Below are 25365 nucleotides of genomic sequence, written 5' to 3' on the forward strand. Positions count from 1 at the left end.
TTTCTGAAATCGTCAATCTTTCAAGAGGGATCATCTTCATTGATACCTTTCCAATGTATGGTGGATGCTTTTTAATGAAAATCTCTCTTTTGGAGGAGTCATTCAGATGGTTGTGTTGGTGTAGTGTTTGTGTTGTGAGTTACTTTATGTAAAAAGAACCTATTGGATTGAATTTCGTGCGAGCTATATTTTTGGAGAATTGTGGTGATGGGGTCGTGGTTGGAGAATTGAAGATGATGCGGATGAAGAAGAAGAAAACTCTTATATTCTTTACAAGTTTGTTGTGATTTTCTAGTTTGATAAGAAGTGTTAATGTATAAAGGGTTTTCCTTTCGTTGTATTTTTATAGTAGATACAGGTGATAAGTTGGGATCGTGGTTGGATGGATTGTTTTTGAAGAGATATTGAAGATCAAAGTTGAGCTTTTTGAATGAACTTGTATTTCCTTTTTCCTGGGTCATGAGGACGCTTCCTTATTAAGTGTGGGGATATGTTGAGTGTTGAAATGACTTGTTTTTTGGCTGATTTTTGTTGTTTTTGAGAGCTAAATGGTTGATTTTATGAGATGATTGATTGGTTTGGAAGTGGTTTGAGAGTGTTTTGGATGATATTGATTGTGTTTTGGAAGTTCATGATGTTTATTAGTAGAGATATGAGGTTCTGATAGTTCTGTATACCTTCTGTATAGCTTCCGTTTTGTTCTATTTTGTTCTGATTGTCTTCTGTAAGGAGGGATGGAGTATTGACTGATGAAGATTGAGATCTTGTGAAAGCTTATTGAATAGTTTTTGAGAGTTTGGAATGGTTTGAGTATGAGTTATGTGGTTTTGATGACCTTCTGTAACCTTCTGTAGGTCTTCTGTAGAGCTTCTGTTTGTGTTCTGTTTTGTTCTATATTGTAGTTGTTCTAGTACTGTACTGTGACTGTTCTGTATGCTTCTGTATGTGTTCTAATGGATGAGAGTGTAGCTTAGGAAAGTTTTCTAGCCTTGGAAAGAGGTGAATACAAGTGCAAAAGAGCTGAAAGAAGTGAAAGAAGTAGCTGCTGAAGACTCAAGTGAAGACTCAAGTGAAGTGACGGTAGTGAGCTATGAAAAGACACTGTAGTGGCTCTGGTGACTCTTCATATCAGACATACCTCTTGGGAGGGGTATCCACGACCTAAGAAGGATTATTGAGAGTGATTTATGAGAGATTTTAGTGAGGATATGATGCATTATTGATGGAGAGAGAGAGAGAGAGTCAGAGATAGTCAATTCTACTGAAATAGAGTGATTGTATGTGAGAGATTGAGAGAGAAGACTATGAAGATATTGAAGATGAATACTATGTGATGTATTTCCATTCAAAGATTGTGTATTTCTTTGCTTTCTTTGTTCTATTGATGGATTTTGTGAAGATATTGAAGAATATGGTTGATTCTATCAAATCCGTGGGAGATCTACATGATGTTGCATGAAGATTTGTTGTGCCTCGTGTTCTTTTCTTCATTGTGATCATATGAAACATAATAAACAAGCTTGTTGATGTTACAAGATAGATTTTCTTGCAAGAAAATTCCCTTTTCCTTGGTGTTCCTCTTGGGGCTCCAATCAATTCACAACTCCTTGAGTTTTATTTGGATTCTTAATGAGATGCATTTATAATTGTGTATAAGTAGGCATTGCTATGCTTTTTCTGGAAAATATTGAACAACTCTAACTTGTTGTGGAATGGTTGGTCTTTGAGACCTCATACAGACCCTTGGTTAATGATTGTTGGTTTCAATAGCCAATAAAAATCAAACTTTTGGTACCCTAGGAGTTCAAACATGTTTGTCCTTTGTATTTTTTAAAGCCTATAACCTTTCTCCTTAACTTTTGGATGTTTGTATAGATAAACAATGTGTAGAAAGCTAGGCTACATGAGGGAAATGTATATTTACTTAACTTAAAACTTATACACTTGATAGGGGAAAAAGGAACACATGCACAATACACTATACAATTTTTTGGGCACATTATAGGGCAATAAGTAATTAAAGGTTGAACATATATACCATGTTTATCAATCACGGTCTCGTGCGGTGCTGATGATGAAGATGAAATACCATCATTCTCTGCTCTAGTCCATTCATCAATGAAAACCTTGAATTAAGCATACAATTCATGTCCATATTGAATTGGCTCCTATCCATATCGATCAAACTTAATGACTTCATGTGCATCATGGTACTTGCTTAAGCGAGTCAAGTATGGTAGAAGTTCTTTGATCAAGATAGAGTCTCCACAATCAATATCAAATGTTTTTAGATAAATGCAATTCTGAAGAGGATTTGGACATCCTTTGTAAGGACTATCATCTATGGGAATAGTCTTGGTATACTGATAAATTTCTCCATATTGATTCCATACATACTTGAGAGGCTTGAACATTGCTTCTACTCCCATCTTATCTGGCCTATATATGATTTTGAGTCGATGTCTATGACATTGTTCTTGGACCCAAATCATGAAGAAAGGATACTTCCTTTTTGCATGGATCTCCAAGCACTTAATAAGTCCCATGACATTCTTATATAAAGCTGTTGACCAAAATCCCACTTGGAATCTTGCATAAGGCTTCAAGAAACTCCATACATCCTGGTCGAAGAATAAGCCATTACATTCCCATTTGAAAGCTTTGAAACTTTTTAGACTTAGCAAAGCATCGTTGTAAAAGAAGACCATTGAGATCAAGTATTACACATAATTGTGTTTAATTTCTTATCAAGGACACATCAATCACATCATCGTACTCTAGTGTTGTTGAATTTGTTAGATATCCAACCATAGATGTCTTAGTTAAAGCTACAAAGAAGAAAAAGAAGCACATTAGATTCATTTACTTCCTCATCATTCTACTTAATGTTTGAGCTATAAAATAGCATAGAACACTAAAGCAATTTAATTTCACATTGACAAATACATAGATAGTGTCAAGAATCACATGGTGGGGGGACTTGCTTGAGCTGCTGCGCCAAACACACACTGTATACACAAGAGGAAGCTCACTCAAGAACACAAGAAGAGAGATGGAGGCCAAAACTTTTTCTTGCTAGTTTCTTCTTCTTCTTTCACATGCTATACAATGTGCACAAAGTATAGATAAGATACAACATAAAGGAAAGTGGCCTTCTAAGTCAAATAGTGCATAACCGACTACACTAATCGACTGGTGCTATATCTTTGCCATTTGTAGGTAGGTGTAACAAACTAAATATAATAAGTGACGAGTCAGTGGCCATGTGAGTATCATAATGACCACCAACGTGCTAAGTGTAGATGTGCGGACTCATCTAGCCAGGTGGTCCATCATCAATGTCCGTACGTGTTGAGCTTGCCATCTCAACACTCCCCTCAAGCTCAACTCTATCTCTGCAACTCCAAGTAAGCTTCGGAACTTTCGAAGCTTCTCTGCATCCAATGCCTTTGTGAAAATGTCAGCTATCTGATCCTATGTGCTGACATATACCAAGTCAATATCTCCTGCAAGTACCTTCTCTCTCACAAAGTGGTAGTGCATCTCAATGTGTTTTGTCCTATCATGGAACATTGGATTTCTAGCTAACTCTATGCTGCTCATGTTGTCACAATGAATGGCAACTGGACCACCATCTCCTTGCATGTCCAAATAACCTAATAACTTCTGCAGTCATACCACCTCACATGCTACCATAGTAGCACCTCTATACTCAGCCTCTATACTCGATAAAGCAACTGTAGGTTACTTTTTGATGCTCCATGTAAATTCTGCACTACCAAGGGAAAACATGAATCCACTCGTAGATCTTATGTCTGACATGCTACTAGCCCAATTTTCATCTGTGTATCCAAAGACCTGTACGTCCTTACCTGCCTCATGCAAAAGTCCATAATGTAAAGTGGACTTCACATACCTCAATATACGCCAACAACATAGCTGAAGTCTGGCCTTGTGATAGTCATGTAAATAAAACTCCCCACTATCCTCCTGAACATAGTAGGGTCTTCTATCATCCCCAACGTCAACACTCAACTTCACATTTTTCTCCAATGGTACTAAAAGAGGCTTACATGCTGTCATACCATACTTGGATAACATATCCAAGCCATACTGCATTTGGGACAGCCATATACCATCATCACATCTGATCACCTTAATACAAAGAAAGTATCTCAACTCACCCAAATCCTTCATCTCAAACTTCTTCTTCAAGAAGTCCTTAACTTCAGCAATCCCATTGTCACTGCCCCCTGTAATAATCAAGTCATCCACATAGATGATTATGATGACCAAACATGCATCTCCCTTTCTCACATAAAGTGAGTGATCAACATTAGAAATACAAAATCCAATATTGACAAGATACTCTCCAATCTTGTCAGACCATGCTCTAGGTGCTTGCTTCAGCCCATAGAGTGCATTCTTTAATCTGCACACATATGTGGGATGCTCTAAATCCTCATAACCTACTATCTACTCCATATACACTTCTTCTTGCAATTCACCATGCAAGAAGGCATTCTTAACATCCATTTGCTGCAAAATCCAACCTTTGGCTGCTACCAAGGCAATCACACACCTAATAGTTGCCATCCTAGCAACTGGACTGAATGTCTCTTTATAATCTACGCCATATGTTTGAGCATAGCCTTTTGCAACCAGCCTAGCCTTATACATGCTAACTGAACCATATTCATTATGCTTGACTTTGTAAACCCACTTATAGCCAATAGCTTTCTTACCCTTAGGTAAGGGTATCAAATCCCAAGTCTTATTGGCTTCTAATGTAGCCATCTCCTCATCATTGCTGTATCCCAATGAGCATGACCAACAGCATTCTCAAAATAATTGATAACCTTCAAAACCAAATCTTTTAATAGGGTATCTGACCCTGCTAGATCTGCGTACCACCGGATCATTCAATGGAGCCTTTACATTACTATGCACTCTCTGTACACTTGGTGTCCTGACTGAAGGAATGCCAAGCTCATCATCCAAACTCTCTAAACCACTAGAATCTCCATCAAATCCCAAATGACTAGTTGATGCATCATTACCATCCAGCACTTTTTTCTTTCATTTGTCCTTCCTTGCAACACTTATAGATCCACCTGAAGATGTGGGGCTCACTATAGGTTTAGTACCAGATGATGTTTCTAGTCCACTAGGACTCCGAATTCCAGCATCTAAAGTGAACATTTGGTCAACTCTACTTCCTTTTGCGACCAACCACTTATCATTAAAATCTTCTATAAAACAACCTTTTGCATTGAATCGGACCTGCAACCCCTGCTCTAGAATTTGGCCAATAGACACTAGATTCTTTGTAATGGCACATGTAATACATCTGTCAGACTCTTTATCTGGCCATCATAAAAGGACAAGGGAACCTTTCCAATGTGTGAAATTGGGTGGCATAAATCATCACCCCTCTGCACATAACATGGGTTTTGTAAGTCATGCATCTCTCCAAACCATTCAACATGACTAGTCATATGATTAGATGCACCTGAATTGGCATACCATACATCATCATGTGTCCCCTTTCTTGTAAGTGCATTCATCATATGCTGCATAACAAAGAGATGCTCATTTTTATCTTCATTCTGTCGTGAAGGCGATGTATAGTTTCATTGCTGCAATTTACCACTAGAAATATCATCCTTCTTAGCATAAAAATTGGCTGCAATATGTTTTGCCATAATAATGTCAAACAATAGCAAAATTTTGAGAACCTCTGTTTTGCCATCCACCTCTTCCTCTAGAGCTCCCCTTGTCTCTAAAGTTTCCTCTAACTTCAGATTCCTGCATTTTACCAAACTGTTGATTGAACCTATTTTGCTGGTTATCGCTAGCATGTCCCATACCACAGCCTCTCGAAGAGGATCTACCACGTCCCCTTCCTGAACTCGAGTAAAATACTTGGACTTGTTCATCATTTCTTTCAGACGAATCACCTTGTATATTGATCTCTTCAGTAAACATAAGAGAGATCAACTCATCAAAATCTGAAAGTGGCTTTCGTACATATACTAAAGTAACAAATGATTTTCATGCCTTCTCATTGTTAAGGCCACTCAGAGTGGATGAAACCAAACCATCATCATCCAGCATTGCATCAATCGCTGCTAAAGCATCTACAATGCTCCTCACCTTCAATGCATACTCATTGATAGACATTTTCCCTTTCTTCAAGGCATTCAACTCTCTTGAGTTGAATCTTTCGTGCCTTTGTATTTACTAAAAACATGCTCTTAAAAATTATCCAAGCTACATGTGAAGTTTCTGCATTCCTGATACGTCTCAGCTTAGTATTATCAATGATTGTAGATAGTCAGTACATCACCTTTTTTTCTTTTACATTCCACTCATTCCATGGTTTTAACTCATCTGTTGTCGTAGGGATACACACCTCTGACTCCTTTTCTTCACCTGAAACAAACTCATAAAGACCCTTTCCAATGAGGAAGTTCGTCACACGAAACTTCCATGAAGGGTAGTTGTTCTTGTCAAGCTTCTCAATAATGGGATTTCCACTATTCTCTACCATTATCACAAACAAGGATATAACACAGCAAGCTAGTCTTCTACAATCTTTCACAACACGTGCACAACAATACACCAAGCAACCTTTTTCACTGATTTCTCAATAGTACATGTAATCTGCGACCTGTTTGTAGATAAAGCTTATCTTTCCTTCCTGCAAACACCTCAAAAATTACAGATTCGCAATCTGTAACCTGCACATCCACTTTCGGTCAATACAGCTGAAATCACAGTGTACCCTGAAACTGTTGTCCGCAACCTTGAGGTTCTAAAACGGGGCCTGAAATGGCCTCAGATGCCCAAAATAACTACAGCGAAACCCTACAAGACTTAATTTACAGAATATACAGTGATCTTCTTGAACACCAAATCTCACAGCAATATGAGATTTTTGCTCGACCCTACTTCCGGTGCCTCCACAAGCACTATCCAAGAGAGAGAGTGGAAGAATGAGAGAGATTCTTACCCATTGCTTGCTTGCTCAAACCTTGCTTCTTCTCCTTAACTTCAGCCTTCAAAATCAGTCTCTCTTAGTGGCATGGCTTTGATACCATGTCAATAATCGCGTGGTGGGGGAACTTGCTTGAGCTGCTGCGCTAAACACACATTGTATACACAAGAGGAAGCTCACTCAAGAACACAGGAAGAGAGATGGAGATCAAAATGTTTTCTTGCTAGTTTCTTCTTCTTCTTTCACACGCTATACAATGTACACAAAGTATAGATAAGATACAACATAAAAGAAAGTGGCCTTCTAAGTCAAACACTGCATAACCGACTACACTAATCGACTGGCACTATATATTTGCTAGCTGTAGGTAGGTGTAACAAACTAAATATAATAAGTGACGATTCAGTGGCCATGTGAGTATCATAATGACCATCAACGTGCTAAGTGTAGAGGTGCAGACTCATCTAGCCAAGCAGTCCATCATCAATGACCACACATGTTGAGCTTGCCATCTCAACAGATAGGTACTACTTAATAAGTGATGTCATAAGAAAAGAGACATTCGACCATGTGGACAAAGCTAACCAAGAGTAATATCATGAGGTGAAAAAAATATATATGATTATTTCTTTGAAGTAAAATCTATTCTAATTTAAAATTCATTTCTCCATACCTACTTTTTATTGCTTATCATAAGTATACTTAGGATACTAAAAGTAGAATCTTGTAATTAATTGCAAAAATTTTCTTATCATTATAATATTAAACATACTCTGTTTTTAAAAGGCCTTCAAAATGGCATGTACAAAGAAGGTGTTTATTAGTCCTAATTATTAAAAGAAAATTTAAACATGATACTTTTGGCCATGTGACCAAAACTATGTCACATATAAGTGACACATTATAATTTGATTGAGATAATTTATACTCTATTTGGATAATTTTTCATAGTTTCTTCTTAAGGACTAACCATTCTATTTTTGAGTAGTTATATCCCATAGATATTTAAACTCATGAATTGTAACAAGGATTTTACCTTAATATTCCATATACACATCGCAAAAGATACATTGGAGGTCAAATCTTTATTGCAATATTTGCTGCTAAGGTAAAACTTCTTTGGGAGGTGCAATGAATCTTTTTTGGGGTGTGTAATATATTGTTGGCTCTCTTATTCTAAGGTACATGCATAGACATACACTAGTGATGTAGTAAAAGAGGTTATAAGAGATTTGACCATGTGGACAAATCTAACCAAAACTAACATGACAAGATCATTAGACAACAAATATAAGAGTTTAATTGAAATAAGATATAAAATAGACTTAAGTAATTTTTGAATAGCTAGCTTAAAATTTTCATTATGATAAGTATTCTTACACATTAGATTACAATTGAACAGTTATCCTTACAAATGATGATAAATTTTAATGAGCTCTTTAATACTATATTCATAAAAGATTTACCTAAATAGATTTTTTAAACTAAACATGCTTGGTACCTTTTGTAAAAAATTTAAAAACTAAAGATATAGTTTATTTAAGTAATATCACCAAAGAAAGAAAATATTGCAAATGCTAATGGAAGTAACTTCTTAAGAAAAAAATCAAAATTACATCAATGTGTCTTCCTTGATGAAAGGAGAATGAACAGAGTTTAAACACCTAATGTAGCCTTTAATTTCTTGCTATATCTTGGCTTGATTCTTCTATGCCCTCGGGTTGTACTTCAAGAACTTTACCTTCAGTAGGAGGAACCTCTTGGGAGTTTGAATTTTGTTTGGTACTCTCATCGACCCTCCACAATTGTGCTTCAACCTCTCTTTGCTCTTGAGTGTTGCAAACCATTGCAATAGTCTTCATATGATTTACCAATGCCACCTTAGATACAAGTCCACTTGCATATACATCAAATACATTTTATTTTCTGTAACTTTCATTTTGTTTCTCAAAACTGCCTTTGCAATCTTTTGTTCTTCATCAAGATCTTCATCATTGCACTCCTTGTCCAAGTCTTCAAAGTTCAAAATGGAAGGCTTGTTGACATTGTTTATATATCGCTCAAAATTGATGAAGATTTTCTCCATGGTTACTAATGTCAAAATCACAAATAATCTATAGATAAAAAAGCAAAGGTTCTATCCATTGATAGGAAGTCAACACTACCAACTAGCATGTGATACTTGCAAGAAATGCTTTCAAGAGCATTTTCCAAAGCTACCATTTTCTTTCGATCAAGAAATGATAACAACATGAATCATTTAGGTTCACATGTCATTTGTAGTAGAGTGGATACAACCTTTCCAAACTTTATAGAGTCCCATTTCATTCCCTCAACCCCATGTGCTGCATCTAGAACAACAACCCCAATGGTAATTGGATCTCTGTAAACATTATGTATAAGATCGAAAGTTTCTAGATTGCATCCAACAACATATACATGCCAAGGGAAAGTAGTGGATGATTGAAGAGGATTTTATTATTTTCCAATTAGGAAGTTCACATTATATTTTTCTCCATTTGGTAGGGACCCTACATCAGCTCCACGTGTGGGCTTCTTTGATACCTAATCATTGCAAATGCCTAAAATCTTTGTGTAGACTTCATCATTGATATCATAATTATCAATAACCTCTCCCCAAGTCTTCATCACAGGGCTACATTCAAGAACCGAGGCATTGAAAATAGTGATTAATTCCTCCTATAGGACCCTATCTTGCTTGATTTTCTTAGCCCTTGTTTCCATGTCAATCATATCTTCCTTATCCCATTTGTTTCCAAGAAAAAGGATATGACCTTCATTGATCTCCTCTTGTAGTGTAAGGATGTCTCCATCCTTTAAACTCATAAGACAACAAAATGCAGCAAGAGAAGGTTGCCTTCCATTTTTTCTCGAACTCTCCTCTTGGGATTTAAGCTCACCTCTAGAGTATCTATTCATGATTTTGATCCATCTATCAAATATTTCTTGGGAGCTAACAATCATATGGAAATCTCTAGATGCACAATTTTCTCCAATGTATGCCACAAATCTCTGCAAAAAAAAGATCAAAATAGTGAGCATAGAACAAAAGAAAAAGCAACACACTAATCTTCACAAAAAGGGAAGGTAAGCTTATATGTGATTACCTGCTATGGTACTCTTTGAGAGCTTGTCTTAGAAAGCCCTTGTTGGGGTTTTGGTGGAGAACCAAATGCTAGCCATTGATCTCTTGATGGTTGAAGTTTCTCAACATAAGGGGCATTCTTCATAACATTATGTGATTCCATATTTGTCATTCATGAAAGCTCAATGCATATTTTCGCATAAAAATCAACTAATATTCTAGCATTTCTTGTGGTGTATAAATGCTTGGTTGCTAGACAATGTGTAGTATTACTTTGAATATATATCTTTGTTGCATTAATTGGCTGAGGCCTTGATATAATCCAATAACTATAAGTGTCCAACTTATTAGCATCCGCCTCATCACGATCCATGGGTCTCTGCTCATTGTTGTCTTGTACAAAGGCATAAGATATGTTGTTGTTGATGGATCAAAAGAAGTTTTCTTCTACTCAAATGCTGGAAGAGGTAGAGGCAGAGGTAGAGGAGGCTAATCTGGAGGCCGTGGTAGAAATCAAAATGTGTAGCAAACTCAAGAAAACCAGTCCTATGGAGGAGGACGTGGTAACTCTAGAGGCAGGGCGAGCCAAAGAGGTCATGGTGGATGGCAAAGAGGCCAAAATGCAAACAGAAATGTTGAATGCTACTACTGTGGTAAAATAGGTCATATGGCTAAAGACTGCTATAAAAAGCAGAATGACATCATGAATGGAAAATTGCAACAAGGGAATTATGCATCTTCTAGTAGATAGGGTGATGACAGAAATGAGCATTTGTTTATGGTGCAGCACCTGACCAATTCTATGACAAGTGCAGAAGAAAGCGACGATGTGTGCTATGTTGACTCAGGTGCATCAAACCACATGACAGGTCATGCAGAATGGATGCAGGATGCAAGGAAAATGGAAAAATCAGGATTTGTGGAGAATGGTGATGATACTGCACATCCTATTGTGCAGATTGGAAAAATTCCTTTGTCTATGCAAGATGGGAAAAAGAAATACATGTCGGATGTATTTCATGTCCTGAATATCACCAAGAACCTGCTTTCTATTGGTCAAATGGTTGAGCAGGGCTTGCAGGTTAAATTTAATTCTCATGGATGCTTTGTTGAGGATATGAAAAATAAAGGTCGCTTGATAGCAAAAGGAAAGAAGAAGGGCATAATGTTTACGTTGGAAGCAGACATGCCTGAATTGAGTGCAGCAATGTTTGCACATGGGACCAGTGTAGTTGCAGATATTGATATCTGGCATAAACGCATTGGTCATGTTAATGTACAGCGACTTAAATCAATGCAAGCCCAAAATATTGTTGCAGGGTTGCCTAAGTTCAAGGTTGCAGAAATGCATAAGGTATGTGATGCCTGTTAGTTTGGAAAATAGGCAAGGAAACCATTTCCTAGACATGTTCAAGAGAGTAAGAAGCCATTGGAAGTAATCCACTCTGATGTGTGGACTACTAAAGCTGCATCTCTTGTAGGCTGTCATTATTTTGTCAATTTTATTGATGACTATAGCAGAAAAGTTTGGGTGTATTTTATGAAAAAGAAAAGTGAAGTTTTTGGGCATTTCAAAACTCTTAAAGCTATTGTTGAAAAAGAAACAGGCCTGCAAATAAAATGCCTAAGGTTAGATGGAGGGGGAGAGTACCTCTCAAATGAGTTTGCAAGGTTCCTACAAGAGCATGGCATAAAGCAGCAATATTCATGCAGTCATACCCCACAACAAAATGGAATCGCAGAAAGGAAAAACAGGCCTATTGGAGAGGTATCTCGTGCCATGCTCAACAAAAAAGACTTGCCAGATTTTTACTGGGCTGAAGCAGTTGCTATAGCAGTCTACATAATGAACAGGACTCCCACTGCAGCAATACATGGGATGACTCCAGAGGAGAGGTTTACTCGTAGGAAACCAGATATTTCTCATTTGAAGATTTTTGGTTGCATTGCCTATGTTCATGTGCCAGATGAGTTGAGATCCAACTTGGATCCAAAAGCTGAGAAGTGCATCTTTATTAGTTATTCTCTGCAGCAAAAAGGGTATAGGTGCTATAACCCTTCTACTCATAAGTTTACAGTGAGCAAAGATGTTGTTTTTGATGAGATGAGTAGCTGGTATAAACCAGTAAATGTGATTGATGATGTAGATGCACAAAATGGTAATGCTACACAGAATTCACAGCAGCAGTCACAAAATATTAGTGGACCTAGAGTATCCTCTAGCAGTGGCTCACATTCTTTGCCATGGACAGGCAGATTGAGATCAAGAGAATCTTCTCAAAGAAATGCAGATAGTGGTATGCAGGTATCACGAAAAGGAAAAGAGAAGGTAGATCAGCCCGTGTTTGATGTGAATGCAGGTCACTCTTATGTGGATGGTGAATCGAGTGGCTCAGAACAGAGCATTGATGATGATTTGGGTATTCCTTCTATTGTTACACCTAGAGTAAGGAAGACCAGGGATGTTTTGAGAGCACCTGGGAGTGAACCTACTTTGCGTAGGTCTACAGGAGCTAGGTATCCTATGGATAGGCTGAAATATGATGGATTTACAGCCATTCACTATGCATATATGGTCAAAGTGATATAGGAACCAGAACCCACTTCTTTTGAACAAGCCATGGGAAAAGAAAAATGGGAGAAAGCCATGGATGCCTTGGAAGTAAATGCTACATGGGAATTGGTACCTTTGCCTAAAGATAAGAATGCAATTGGTTGTAAGTGGGTTTATAAGGTGAAGCACAATGCAGATGGTTCTATGAACAGATACAAGGCAAGATTAGTAGTCAAGGGATATGCACAAACATATGGCATTGATTATGAAGAAACATTCAGTCTGGTTGCAAGGATGGCAAGTGTAAGAGCAGTCATTGTTATGGCTATATCAAAGGAATGGTCTTTACATCAGATGGATGTAAAGAATGCTTTCTTGCATGGTGATTTGCAAGAAGAGGTCTATATGGAGCGGCCACCAGGTTATGTGCATGCTGTTCATCCTGAGTTTGTTTGCAGGTTGAAGAAAGCCTTGTATGGCTTGAAGCAAGCACCTAGAGCATGGTCTGACAAGATAGGACAGTATCTTGTCACTATTGGCTTTCAGATTTCCAGGGCAGATTTCTCACTTTATGTGAGAAAAATAGAGAAAGATATTATGCTACTTGTCATTTATGTTGATGATTTGATTATGACAGGTGATAGTGATGAAGATATCCTTCATGTGAAAATGCTACTGAAGCTGAAGTTTGAGATGAATGATTTGGGAGAGCTACGTTATTTCTTGGGCATTGAGGTGATTAGATCACCAAGTGGGATATGGCTCTTGTAGAGGCAGTATGGATTGGACATGCTATCCAAATATGGGATGACAGGTTGTAAGCCTATTTCAATTCCTTTGGAGCAGAATGTGAAGCTCAGCGCAGATGCAGGTGAGCTTCTGGAAGACCTTACTATGTACAGACGCATAGTAGGAAGTTTGATTTATATGACTATTACCACGCCAGATTTGAGCTATGCTGTTGGATTGGTACGTGAGTTTATGCAGGCTCCAAGGAAACCGCATTTGGATGCGGCTAGACGCATACTCAAGTATGTGAAGTCCACATTGCAGTATGGACTACTTTATGAGACTAGGGTTCAGATACAGTTGTATGGATACACTGATGCTGATTGGGCTGGTAGTATTTCTGATAGATGATCTACCAGTGGATATGTGTTCTCTTTTGGGAGTGCTGCAGTCACTTGGAGCAGCAAGAGACAACCTAGAGTTGCATTGTCAAGCACAGAGGCTGAATACAGGGCCACAGCAATGGCTGCATGTGAGGTAGCTTGGTTGCATAAGCTACTTTATGATATGCATCGGCCTACAGATGGGCCAGTTGTCATTTATTGTGACAACATGAGGAGTATACACTTGGCAAATAACCCAATCTATCATGCTAGAACAAAGCACATTGAGGTGCATTATCACTATGTGTGGGAGAGGGTTTTACTAGGTCTTATTGATCTAGTTTATGTTAGCACAGTGGATCAGGTAGCTTGCATATTCACGAAGGCATTGGGTGCAGAGAAGCTGCGCAAGTTCAGAGACATGCTTGGTGTGCAGGAATTGGGATTGAGCTTGAGGGGGAGTGTTGAGATATCGAGCTCCACTCGTGATATGCCAGGGTGACCGTTGTGCATTTATGTCACCGACTTGTCAGTTGCACATGCGGTTCGTACACCGCCCATGAATAATAGCTAGATGACAGCTATCCTTATCTACTCTAGTTCGTGGCTCAGTTAGTATGCCACCTTAGTTAGTTGAGTTTGGTTTGAGACCCATATATAGGGTTCTTCTATTTCTATGTACTAGAGTTCTTTTTGGCTTACACAACTAAGAAGAGGAAAACTATTTTCAGCCTCCACCTGTGTGTGTATTCTCCCATTGTGCAAGCAAGAAAGCTACAAGTGAGACTCCTTCCTTCTCTCCCACAATCTTGACAAAACCATCATCAAGCACCTTTGTTTCCATACGCACACTTGTAATATAGGGCTGTCCCAAAATAACTGCATATGAGGAATTATCTTGCGCAAAGAAGTGTTGCTCTTCCTATACATCGCCAATCGTCACTTTTACATTAGGACATGCAACATTGAGCTCCCCTGAAGAATTATTTGCATCCACCATATGCCAACCATGATCAGTGTCCACAGGCCATGCACCATTTTCATACAATCCCCATTGGATGACATTTATCTCAAACCCATGGTCAAGTAAAGCAACACAAGAGTTTCACCTTCCCCTATTTTCACTATCGTTTCAGTGGTAGCTCTAGCCCAATGATTTATTTTGTAGTGACTTCGAGGAATAAATCCTAGAGTCTCTTCTCCATATTGTTGCATTTGCCTTACTCCACCATGCATATTGCTACAAGACAATGCATTTTCAGCCACTTTCTTCTCTTTTCCACATGCTATCCACTAATTAGTAGCATCTTGCATAGATAATCCAGTACTTACTTCATACTCATATTCAACCCGAATACCCAACAAACTAGTTTCCTCTTCAAATTGCAGCAATGCACTAGTGGTATCACCAAGAAATTGACTTTTCCTTTAAATTATGTCAAAGATCTCATCATGAAATTCTCTCTTGGCAATGCCAAGCACCTCTCCCAAGGTAAATTCCACCCGATTGTTTAAGATCCATTCTTCAAGAACCTTCTTAAGATCTGTGCTTGTCTCAATGTCAGATTGCAACCTATATCTTGGTCGCTTGCCCTTCTTTTTGCCCTCTTGTTTGTTATCCCATTTTTTTGCTGGCTAACCTCTTCCATAACATGCTCGGGAGGTGACTGATTTGCAGCTTTAGGCTGATCCAAACTTCTTCTTGTCATTCTTTTAGATGTCCCTGCAATATTTTTATCTCTTTTTCATTTTTCTTCCATAAGTACATCTGTGTTTTGTACCTTTGCTAAATATGCATACACTGAATATGCATCTACCGGTGATTCCCAACCAGTTATGCCACGAATGTCTTGCCCTGCATGAGACATTTCACTATTAGTGACCTTTCTCTTTTCAGCTGCATGTAAAGCATGTGTCCATATTTCAGCCTTTGGACCAACCATCACTTGGCCATGCATTCTATCCAACTGTAAACCAAAAGTAGAAGCATGTACTACCGCATAAGCATTTCGGACAGCCAAGTCTTCCAACAACTTCTACATACCTCCCTTTCCAAAATTCAAAGCAAGAGGCAATCCCGTTTCTTGTGCATGGATCTTGCCATCTTTCCAAAAGATAAGCTGTCATGCCAAGGCCTCCTGATAGGCAGCACAATCCTCTCTCATGCTGCAAACTGTCACACCACATACATCTTTTTCTAGGCTTAGGGGCTACTGCCCGGCCGTCCCCTTTCCTCTTTTCCATTTTTGTCCAATTTTGCAACCTTCAATTGAATATCCTGCATCCCTTTGACCAATTCATCCAAGACATCTTGCCTAACAAAGGGAACAATAGCACGTACAGCCATAGGGTTAGCCACAAAAGTGGGTAGCTTACTGGATACTTCAACTGTTTTGCCTGTAATAGTGGGTAAGCTAGAGACATGCAATCCTTCTTCTATGCTTCTTCACAAGCGCAGTAAGAGCTTCCTTGACATGTCTCCACTCTGTTTTCAAACCTGTCTTTGTAGTCTGATCCTCCAGCAAATCATCAAGCTTCTCCTGAAGCTTAGGATCAGCTGCCTATAGAAACAATTCAATTTTTTAACTTGCAAAAGCTTGTTGTCCTGCGAGATCCAACTGCTCAAATCGACTTTCAAATTCTCTTAACAATTCTGTAGCCACAAGACCCTTATTGGGTTGTATAACCCACTCTTGAAAAGTCTTGCGCGTAATCAAACTGGTGTCCTCAATGTAAAATTCTTCCCTGAGTGTCTTCTTGAAGGCTACCCAGTCTGGATCTGCAAGTATAATTCAGTAATCCATGCTTTCAGTTCATGAATAGTAACACGTACAAAATACCGGCTCCATGGAGATTGAGACACTCCAAAGAATTCCATCTTCTGAGTATAGGTATGTACATATGCAGATACATTCTTGCCATTGAATAACTTCACCTCACGCTCAACTGCTTGCAAAGCATTCATCACAACACTTTCTATTTGAGCTAAAGCTTGCATCACCTGTTATTGTTGTACCTCCATAAGCATATTCATATTTTGCACCAACTCTTGCAAAACATCACTGGAGAATGTATTCGAAGATTCTCGCATCTTATCTTTCCTTCTTCTGAAGACCTTTCACGTTGAGTTCACCAATGTTGGAGGGGTTTTTGTCGAAAGGTCGAATCCACCGAGGATCAAAAGTAGAAGGAAGTAGAGATAGTGGATGGAAGAGAAGATAGAGAATACCCAAGTGTTAAACACGACCAAAAAAAACCACAATGAATTGAATCAATATGTATTGAAAGAACCTGGAATCTTCGCACTACTCAGAAGCAATCTCCAGGCATTAGTTTTCCTGGAGCTCCTTCGTAGACCAAAAATGTGGATCAGAAAAATCAGCCCTTTCTCTACTGCTCGGAACCCAAATCTGATGGCTTCCTTGGTTTTGAAAGGGGGGTAAGACCTGAGGACACCTGATCACGGATCTCCCAGATCACTCCTTCTTCTTTTAGTTCAATCTATAGTTTTTAGCCTATTTACAGCGATCGTGACATCCATGATTTTGTCAATCTGTCTTTTTTATGAAAAATCTCCTATAACTGGCTGAAAAAGCAACTTGCTTTTTGCATGCCATCCTAATCTAGAAGATTTTCTAACTTTTTCGTAGTTTTACAATAAATAATATCAAATATAGGCTTAAATTATCCAAAAATCTAGTATTTTCAGATAATCCATGCAACTCACACTAGTACTAATGGCTCAGATCACATTGACTCTCTAGATCATTAAAGAAGTCGGATGATGATGCATTCCATACTTTTTCACACTGTGTCCTCATAACATCATGATATCCACCCCCTTGAATCTGCACATCCTCCGGTATGTGCCAAAATCCTAGTTGTCACCGAATTTTGAGTCCTCATCCTCTGCAACCATATCATTTGCAATCTTCCATATCTTCCTGGCTAGCCCCTGTATCATGGCCACTATTTTCTTCCAATTCTGGCAACTCATAGGTAGTATATTCCCAACTTTTGAATAATTTGATTCTTTTCCCTGTTACCAGAAGCTTTATGGTTGTCCCATCCAGCTCATTTAATGCATAAGTAGCATTATCAAACACCTGTCTTACCACATAGGGTCCAAACCATCTTTTGGAAACTTTACGGATGGCACAATGCTGGTTATCTAAACTGCTATCATAAACCAATACCCAATCGCCATCTTGTATGGTTCTTGATCCCAACCTATGTCTTTTGTCAAACTATTTCTTGTTCTGTATCCTTACAGCCCTTAACTTTGCAGTTGCTGCCTCTATGTCTTTTGACTTTCTTTTCAACTGTCTAGTGCATAAGGCCAACAACTCCTTTTGATTCGACTCCTCCTCCCAAGGTAGCACACTCCATGTGACTATCATCTCTTCTATCGGCATGATAGGTTTTCCACCATACATCAACTTTGCAGGCATATATCCTATAACAGCACTATGAGTTGTTCTGTCGGCCCACAAAGCATAAGGGAGCAATCGTGGCCACTCTTTTACCTTCTCTCCACATGCTTTTACCAATGCCTTCACAATAGGTGGATGACCTCTTTCAGTTTTTCCATTTCCTTCAGGGTTATAGGCTGATGTTAAAGCAAGCTTTATCCCCAACCGTGCAAAGAAATCATGAGCCTTATCTGCATCTAGCTCACCCCTGTATCTGTTGTAATTTTTCCCACACAGCCATACCGACAAAAGATCTCTTCTAAGAGAAAAGTACACACAAAATTTGTTGTCTTAGTACGTAAAGCTTTCCCTTCCACTTGATTAGTCAAGTCTTCACGAGCAAGCACAAGATACCTCATTTGCCAAAGACCTATAGGCATTGTGACCAAATCCACCACCCACTTAAAATGAAGAGACAATCGATATGTGGATTGCAATCCATCCCGATGTCTCACAATTGAATACATTTGACATGTCGTACATGTTTCCACAAAGTGAGCAACATCCTTATACATACCCTGCCACAAATATCTTTCTTTGATCTTTGTAAAAGTACCCCAAACACCTCTATGACTAGCCCATAAGCTTTCATGAAATGCTTGCATTACTTTTACTTGTGAAGCTCTGTCACACAAAACTTGCAATGGCATACCCTGTTTCTTTTTAGCATGTTTTCATAAGTATCCATCTTTTAAGAAAAATCCATAGGCTTTCCTCTTGATCTTCTTAAACTCCTCATCTGACCATTCCATCTTCATTCTCATAGCATGCTCGAGATAACATGTCTGCCACCACTGGGTTATCTCTTCTTGCAATATGCTGAAATTCAGGGTTCAAAGATTTGATGTATGCAATCCACCGGAGCATAGCAATGTCCGAGGTAGCACAACTAGTAATTATACCCAATACCGGCAAATAATCAGTCTCAATGACTACATGAGCGCCCATAAAATACTCCTTATCACATTTAAGGGCTGTCACAATTCCCCATAATTCTCTTTTTACGTGTGGATATCTTCTCTCTCATTCAATCAATACTTTTGCACCGAAAAGCAAATTTCGTATCTTTGCCCTTCCTCATCATCTTGCCCAATTGCCCATCCAATCCCGATTGGGCTTGTATCAACAGTAATAATGATAGGCTTTCCATGTGAATAGTCTGCCTTTCTCAATGTAGGAGCAGATTTTAAGAGTTGCTTCAATTTCTTCATTGCTTTCTGATGCTTCCTTTCCCACTCAGATTTCTGACCTTTCCTTAGAAGCTGATAAAGAGCATCGGCTACATGTGCAAAGTGAGGAATCCATATCAAATAGAACACACATGCACCCAAGAATCTACGCACCTCTGATACATTCGTGCATACATCTCACATTCTATCAATCATATCTATTTTTGTTGGTGATGGCCTTTGCCCATAAGGGCCACACATATGCCCAACAATCAAAACCTCTTCAACTCCAAAGACAGACTTTTGCCCAGAAAGAGTTAAATGGGCCTCTTCTAGACGTGTCAAAATCCTCTCACAATCCATAATATGGTCTGCAACAAACTGTGTCTGCATCCATGAGCATCCATCTCTTCATTCCTTTCATCCACTGCACACCCTTTAATTGGAACATCATCCAAGAAGGGCATAGTCAATTGTGGTACAAAATCCTTGAGTACCCTATTCATAGCATTTGTCATGTGTGCCATTGATTTTGTTGCACCTTGTGGCAGAGTACACATCCGTACTAACCCCAAAGGAGTCTTCATGGTCGTGATATCCCTGCTTTCAATTGCAAGCTGAAACTGATCATAACCCGAGTAAAGATCACCCAAATAATAGATCGCTCTGCTTGCAAAAGCCTCTGCAAATTCATCAACCACAGGACCTGCACCCACATTTCTTATGGTCACTTTATTGACCGGTTGCATGTCTTGAATAAATCTCAAAGCCCCATTCTTTTTGGGCACAGTAAACCAATGATTTGAGTACGGGGTTGACGAAGGCTCCAAGATCTTCAGGCGAATCTTTTCATTTAGCAAATCCATCAGTTTTGGCAAGTAAGCTTTAGGCATTGGAATAGGCCTCAAGTTCCATGGTACATGTGACACAGTAAATATGACCATAGGAGAGACAAAATTTGGATCCACACAACCTATTTCACTTGGCTGAAATGCAAATGCCTTCCCATGTCTAGACAACATCTACATAAAACAGTCTCTCTTAGTAGGTAAAAGAAACTCTTCTACACCAACTTTCAATTCCTATAATGTTTCCGATGTAAAGTGAAGACCTATATCTCTAGGATCTCGTAAGCTTGGCTACCTTGACACTTTTTCATACATACCCTCACTCTCTTGTGGAAGTGGCAAAGCAATTTGTTTCACCTTTTTGTCAATTGTCTTATACTTTGTCTCCACAAGTGCTTCAGCCCATTGTAATCCTTCCTGTTGAGCGGCAAACAATGCTATAACATCATACATATCCAAAGAACATATTCACAACACTCTGTTTTCAGCCTCATTTTTCGCATGTATAGTTGCTAAATTTTTAGCTATAGTGTCAGTAATATTCATCCCATAAAAGATGCTTGAAATTCCATCATTTTTAGTTAACATCCCTAATGCTCTCAGCTTCTTAATAGCTCGTTTCATAGATATCGTTCAGCCCTACACATAGCTTCCATAGTCTTAAACCAACATGAACAATTTGCTGTAGACTGAGAATTATCAATAGTAAATACATGCTTCATTTCATCAAGAGGCGAGTACACCCTCTGAACAGCACTACTATAGCCCTGCATTACAGCACTGCTTAATGAAAATCCAGGTCTTTGAATTCCCTTGAATTTGGAACCAAAGGAGACTCTCGAAGCATATCACGATTTCTAGGATGATTAACACAAATAGTATGAACTTGGACTGCTTTTCTGCCATCCATGCTTCTCACTCTTGCATAAGTAGAACCATCATCAAGCACCTTTGTTTCCGTACACACACCTGTAATATAGGGCTGTCCCAATATCACTGCATATGAGGAATTATCTTGCACAAAGAAGTGTTGCTCTTCTTGTACATTACCAATCGTCACTTTTACATTAGGGCATGCAGCATAGAGCTCCCCTAAAGAATTATTTGCAGCCCTCATATGCCAACCATGATCAGTGTCCATAGGCCATGCACCATTTTCATACAATCCCCGCTCAATGACATTTATCTCAGACCCATGGTCAAGTAAAGCAACACAAGGAGTTTCACGTTCCCCTATTTTCACTACCGTTTCAGTGGTAGCTCTAGCCCAATGATTTCTTGTGTAGTGACTTCGAGGAATAAATCCTAGAGTCTCTTCTCCATATTGTTGCATTTGCCTTACTCCACCATGCATATTGCTACAAGACAATGCATTTTCAGCCACTTTCTTCTCTTTTCCACATGCTGTCCAACTGATTAGTAGCATCCTGCATAGATAATCCAATACTTACTTCATGCTCATATTCAGCGCGAATACCCAACAAACCAGTTTCCTCTTCAAATTGCAGCAATGCACAAGTGGTATCACCAAGAAACTGACTCTTCCTTTTAATTATGTCAATGATCTCATCATGAAATTCTCGCTTGGCAATGCCAAGCACCTCTCCCAAGGTAAATTCCACCCGATTGTTTAAGATTCGTTCTTCAAGAACCTTCTTAATATCTGTGGCTATCTCAATGTGAGATTATAACTTATATCCTAGTTGCTTGCCCTTCTTTTTTCCCTCTTGTTTGTTATCCTGTTTTTGCTGCTGGCTGACCTCTTACATAACATTCCTCGGAGGTGGCTGATTTGCAGCTTTAGGCTAATCCACACTTCTTCGAGACTTGAGGAGTTGTATGCTCAAAAGAATGCTACTAGCAAGGTTTATTAGCTAAAGAAGTTGATGGATCTCTACATGAAGGAGGGTACAACCATGTCTTACACCTCAATGAGCTCAACTCGATTTTCAGCCAGCTGATTGCTTTGGAGTTTAATATTGATGATGAGTTCAAGGCCACTTCCTTGCTATGCACTTTGCCTGAAAGTTGGGATACATTTATGACAGCATGAGCAACTCTAATGCAATGTTGATGGATTCCAATGTGGAGAGCTCTTTGCTTATGGAAGAGCTGAATTGACTAAACCTCATACACAAAGTGGATTCTTTGTGCGAGAAGTTGATGGGGACGCCTATCCTTTTCGGGCGTTTCATTAATTTAGCGTGTACATGGGTGATTCCATAACGGGTGATTCCATAAAATACATATTAAATTAATAAACGTTTATGAGTTTAGAGTGCGCACTCGTAATAAATTAAGGTTAGGATTGATTTCTAACCAGTTGATTTATTTATGTAGTTGAAGACTGCTAGGTATTCACTTTTGTTGGTTTAATTGTATTATTTTACTAACGATTGTGAATGCTTCAGTTGATGTGTAGAGATAGCAACAGTGGCGGAGGAAAGCATTGGAGGATAGCAAGTATTCGAGTTATCACTTATATTTTGATGGGCGCATACCTTAGGCATGGCGCCTATATTTTTTTGCGCCTATTTATTGAGGCGTTGGATATTTGATTATTATTTTGTATGCGCATGGGCGCACGATTATGATATTTGTATTTAGACATTGTATTGGGTACGTCTAACTCTTTGGGCACCGCCCATTAGCTTTATTTTTATTTTGTGCTAAAGTAAACTCAAAAGCCAAAAGCATGCTATTTTGTAATTTGGGCTATTATTTGAGCTTGAAGATGATTAATACATAAAATACATGCTTTGTGGAGCGCTCACACAAGGCATGGGAGGAGATTGCACCCAATTGGTCATTTGTTCATGTCGTGCATGCTTTTTACCTTGAGTTTTGTGCAAAAAGTAGAGTTCTTTTATTCTTGGGGACCTTCCGGCATTCACTACGCAAGCATACGGCATCCGATCTGCGCACTAGCGGTATCAGAGCGAAGCTGAGATCGAGAGCTTCCTATCACTACCCATCTTGTGTGAAGGCAGAGCTCCTGGAACGATCGAGCTCTACGGTCAATCTCATCGCAAACGGTCGATACGGATGGATTCCTGGCGGTCAAGAACCTTTGTTTCCATCCTCTGATTGCGCAGGACCAGCCTGCAACGATGGAGGACCACTCCTACATCCTTTTCTTCAAGTCGTCAACAAACAGAGAGATAAGTCTTCAAAATCCATAAGCTTAAAAGCTTAAGTAAGCTTAATAATCTTAATAAGCTTAGTTTAAGCTTAAAAAGCTTATATTTTTCAACTCGTCAACAAACGGCAACAGGGCGGCATCTTGGCGAAAATTCCGCGTGAAATAACGGCCCCACCCCTACAATTCGACGATTTTGTTTTACTAAGCTTAAAGCTTAGTCTCTTAAGCCTCAAATCACACAGAGCTCCAAAAGTTGATCAAGTTCTGCAAGTTCTGGTACTCTGCAAGTCTCATAAATCTGCAACTCTGCAAGTCAGACAAGTCACTTGAAGTTAAAACTGACTTCTGTCCAAAACTCCTATAAGGACTGTTCCTGTGCAGAAACTCCGAACTGCAAAGTTGTTCACTGGAAGCTATTATTCGCATGCGCAGACTTGTTGAACCAGTTTCAGCACACGCAGAAGGTCAAAACGAATATTTTTCAAAGATTGCAAATCCCGTAAGAGCCAAAGACAAAGATTGTGAAAGCCACATACAAAAATATATAAGCCTTGTATATCCGATCTTGAGCTACGCTCATCCTGCTAATTGGATTTTGAGAGTGTGAGGTTTTTTGAAGTTTTGCAGGATGACGGAACCACATATGGATGATTTAATGGTTGAACGCGATCTTCCTGAACCTACGATGGAGCAAAAGTTGGATTTAATTATGATGCAGTTGGATGAAGAACGACGAGCTCGGCAAGCATTACAAGTTCAATTGGCCAATTTACAAAGATCGACTACCGACAAAGAGGAACCACAATCTGAAGATCTTATTCGACGTACCATCGACGCGACTCTTGAAGCTCAATCCATCCGCAAAGAAACAAAGATAAGTAAAATAAATTTCAAATTCTGTACTTTCAATGGCACTCGAGATGGAAAAACTATTCTTGCATTCATCAATCAGTTTGATTATTACTTTCATGAGAAAACATACGCAGAAAAAGATAAAATCAATTGTGTCACTAATCATTTAGTGGATAGAGCATCTCTTTGGTGGACCGTGGTTCGTAAGAGTATAGATTGTCCCACTACCTGGGAGAATTTCAAGAAGAAGTTTATGCAAAATTTCCTTCCTCCACAATTCCATGAAAAACCCATAAAGCAATGGGACCTTCTTCAGCAAAGATATCGTGAGCCTATTCCTCAGTACACCGAACGCTTTTGGAATGCATTACTCCAGTTACGCATGCTTGAAGACGTACCTGAAGCGACACATAAGCGCAAGTATATGTCTGGATTACTTGGGCATTACTACGCTGAAGTCAATATATTCAAGCCTGCAACTCTTGAAGACGCAATTTCTTTAGCTTATGACACTAAAGACAAGCTTCGAGGAAGAGACAAGCGTCCACAGCAATTTCAAGCCAATGGTAACTATGGATCTAAGCAATTCAACTCAAATTTTAGAAGATTTAATCAAGGTCGTTTTCCTTCATCATCTTTCCGTAAGAATTGCGCAAAACCACCTGCTTTACCATCCAATACCAATCAAAACCCCAAGCCAATTCCACAGCCAAATCCTAATATTCCTAGACTTCCTGCCATTGCAAACAATGTATCTAAAGCCAAACCTATAGTGTGTTACAAATGTCACCAACCTGGACATCTAGCAGTTAATTGCCAATCGAAGAAGCCATCTGTCCATATCAACTATCTTGGAGCAATGGAAGACGAAGAACATGAAGAAATACCTGATTTCACGGAAGATGAAGATGATATTACCACTCCTTCGGATACTTTACCAGGTATGCCAACTCCACATTCTTTATTGACAATGAAATGTTTAGTGCATGGAAAAGAAAAGATTATTTTGCATGATGATGGTAGTACTCATGATTTTATTTCTGCAAAGCTAGTAAAAGAATTGAAATTACAAACTGTTCCTACGCATTATCACATTAAAGCAACATTCTT

At 38.9% G+C, this 25365-nt stretch overlaps 1 pseudogene; it reads right to left on the bottom strand.

The window, feature by feature from the left end:
• Positions 1-9256: 9256 nt before the first annotated feature.
• LOC148035869 (uncharacterized) lies at positions 9257-9985 on the bottom strand (annotated as a pseudogene).
• Positions 9986-25365: the final 15380 nt, after the last annotated feature.

Source organism: Lygodium microphyllum, chromosome 5 (genome assembly GCF_053477565.2).
Source record: "Lygodium microphyllum isolate KBCC chromosome 5, Lygodium_microphyllum_v1.1.10, whole genome shotgun sequence".
Lineage (NCBI taxonomy): Eukaryota > Viridiplantae > Streptophyta > Polypodiopsida > Schizaeales > Lygodiaceae > Lygodium > Lygodium microphyllum.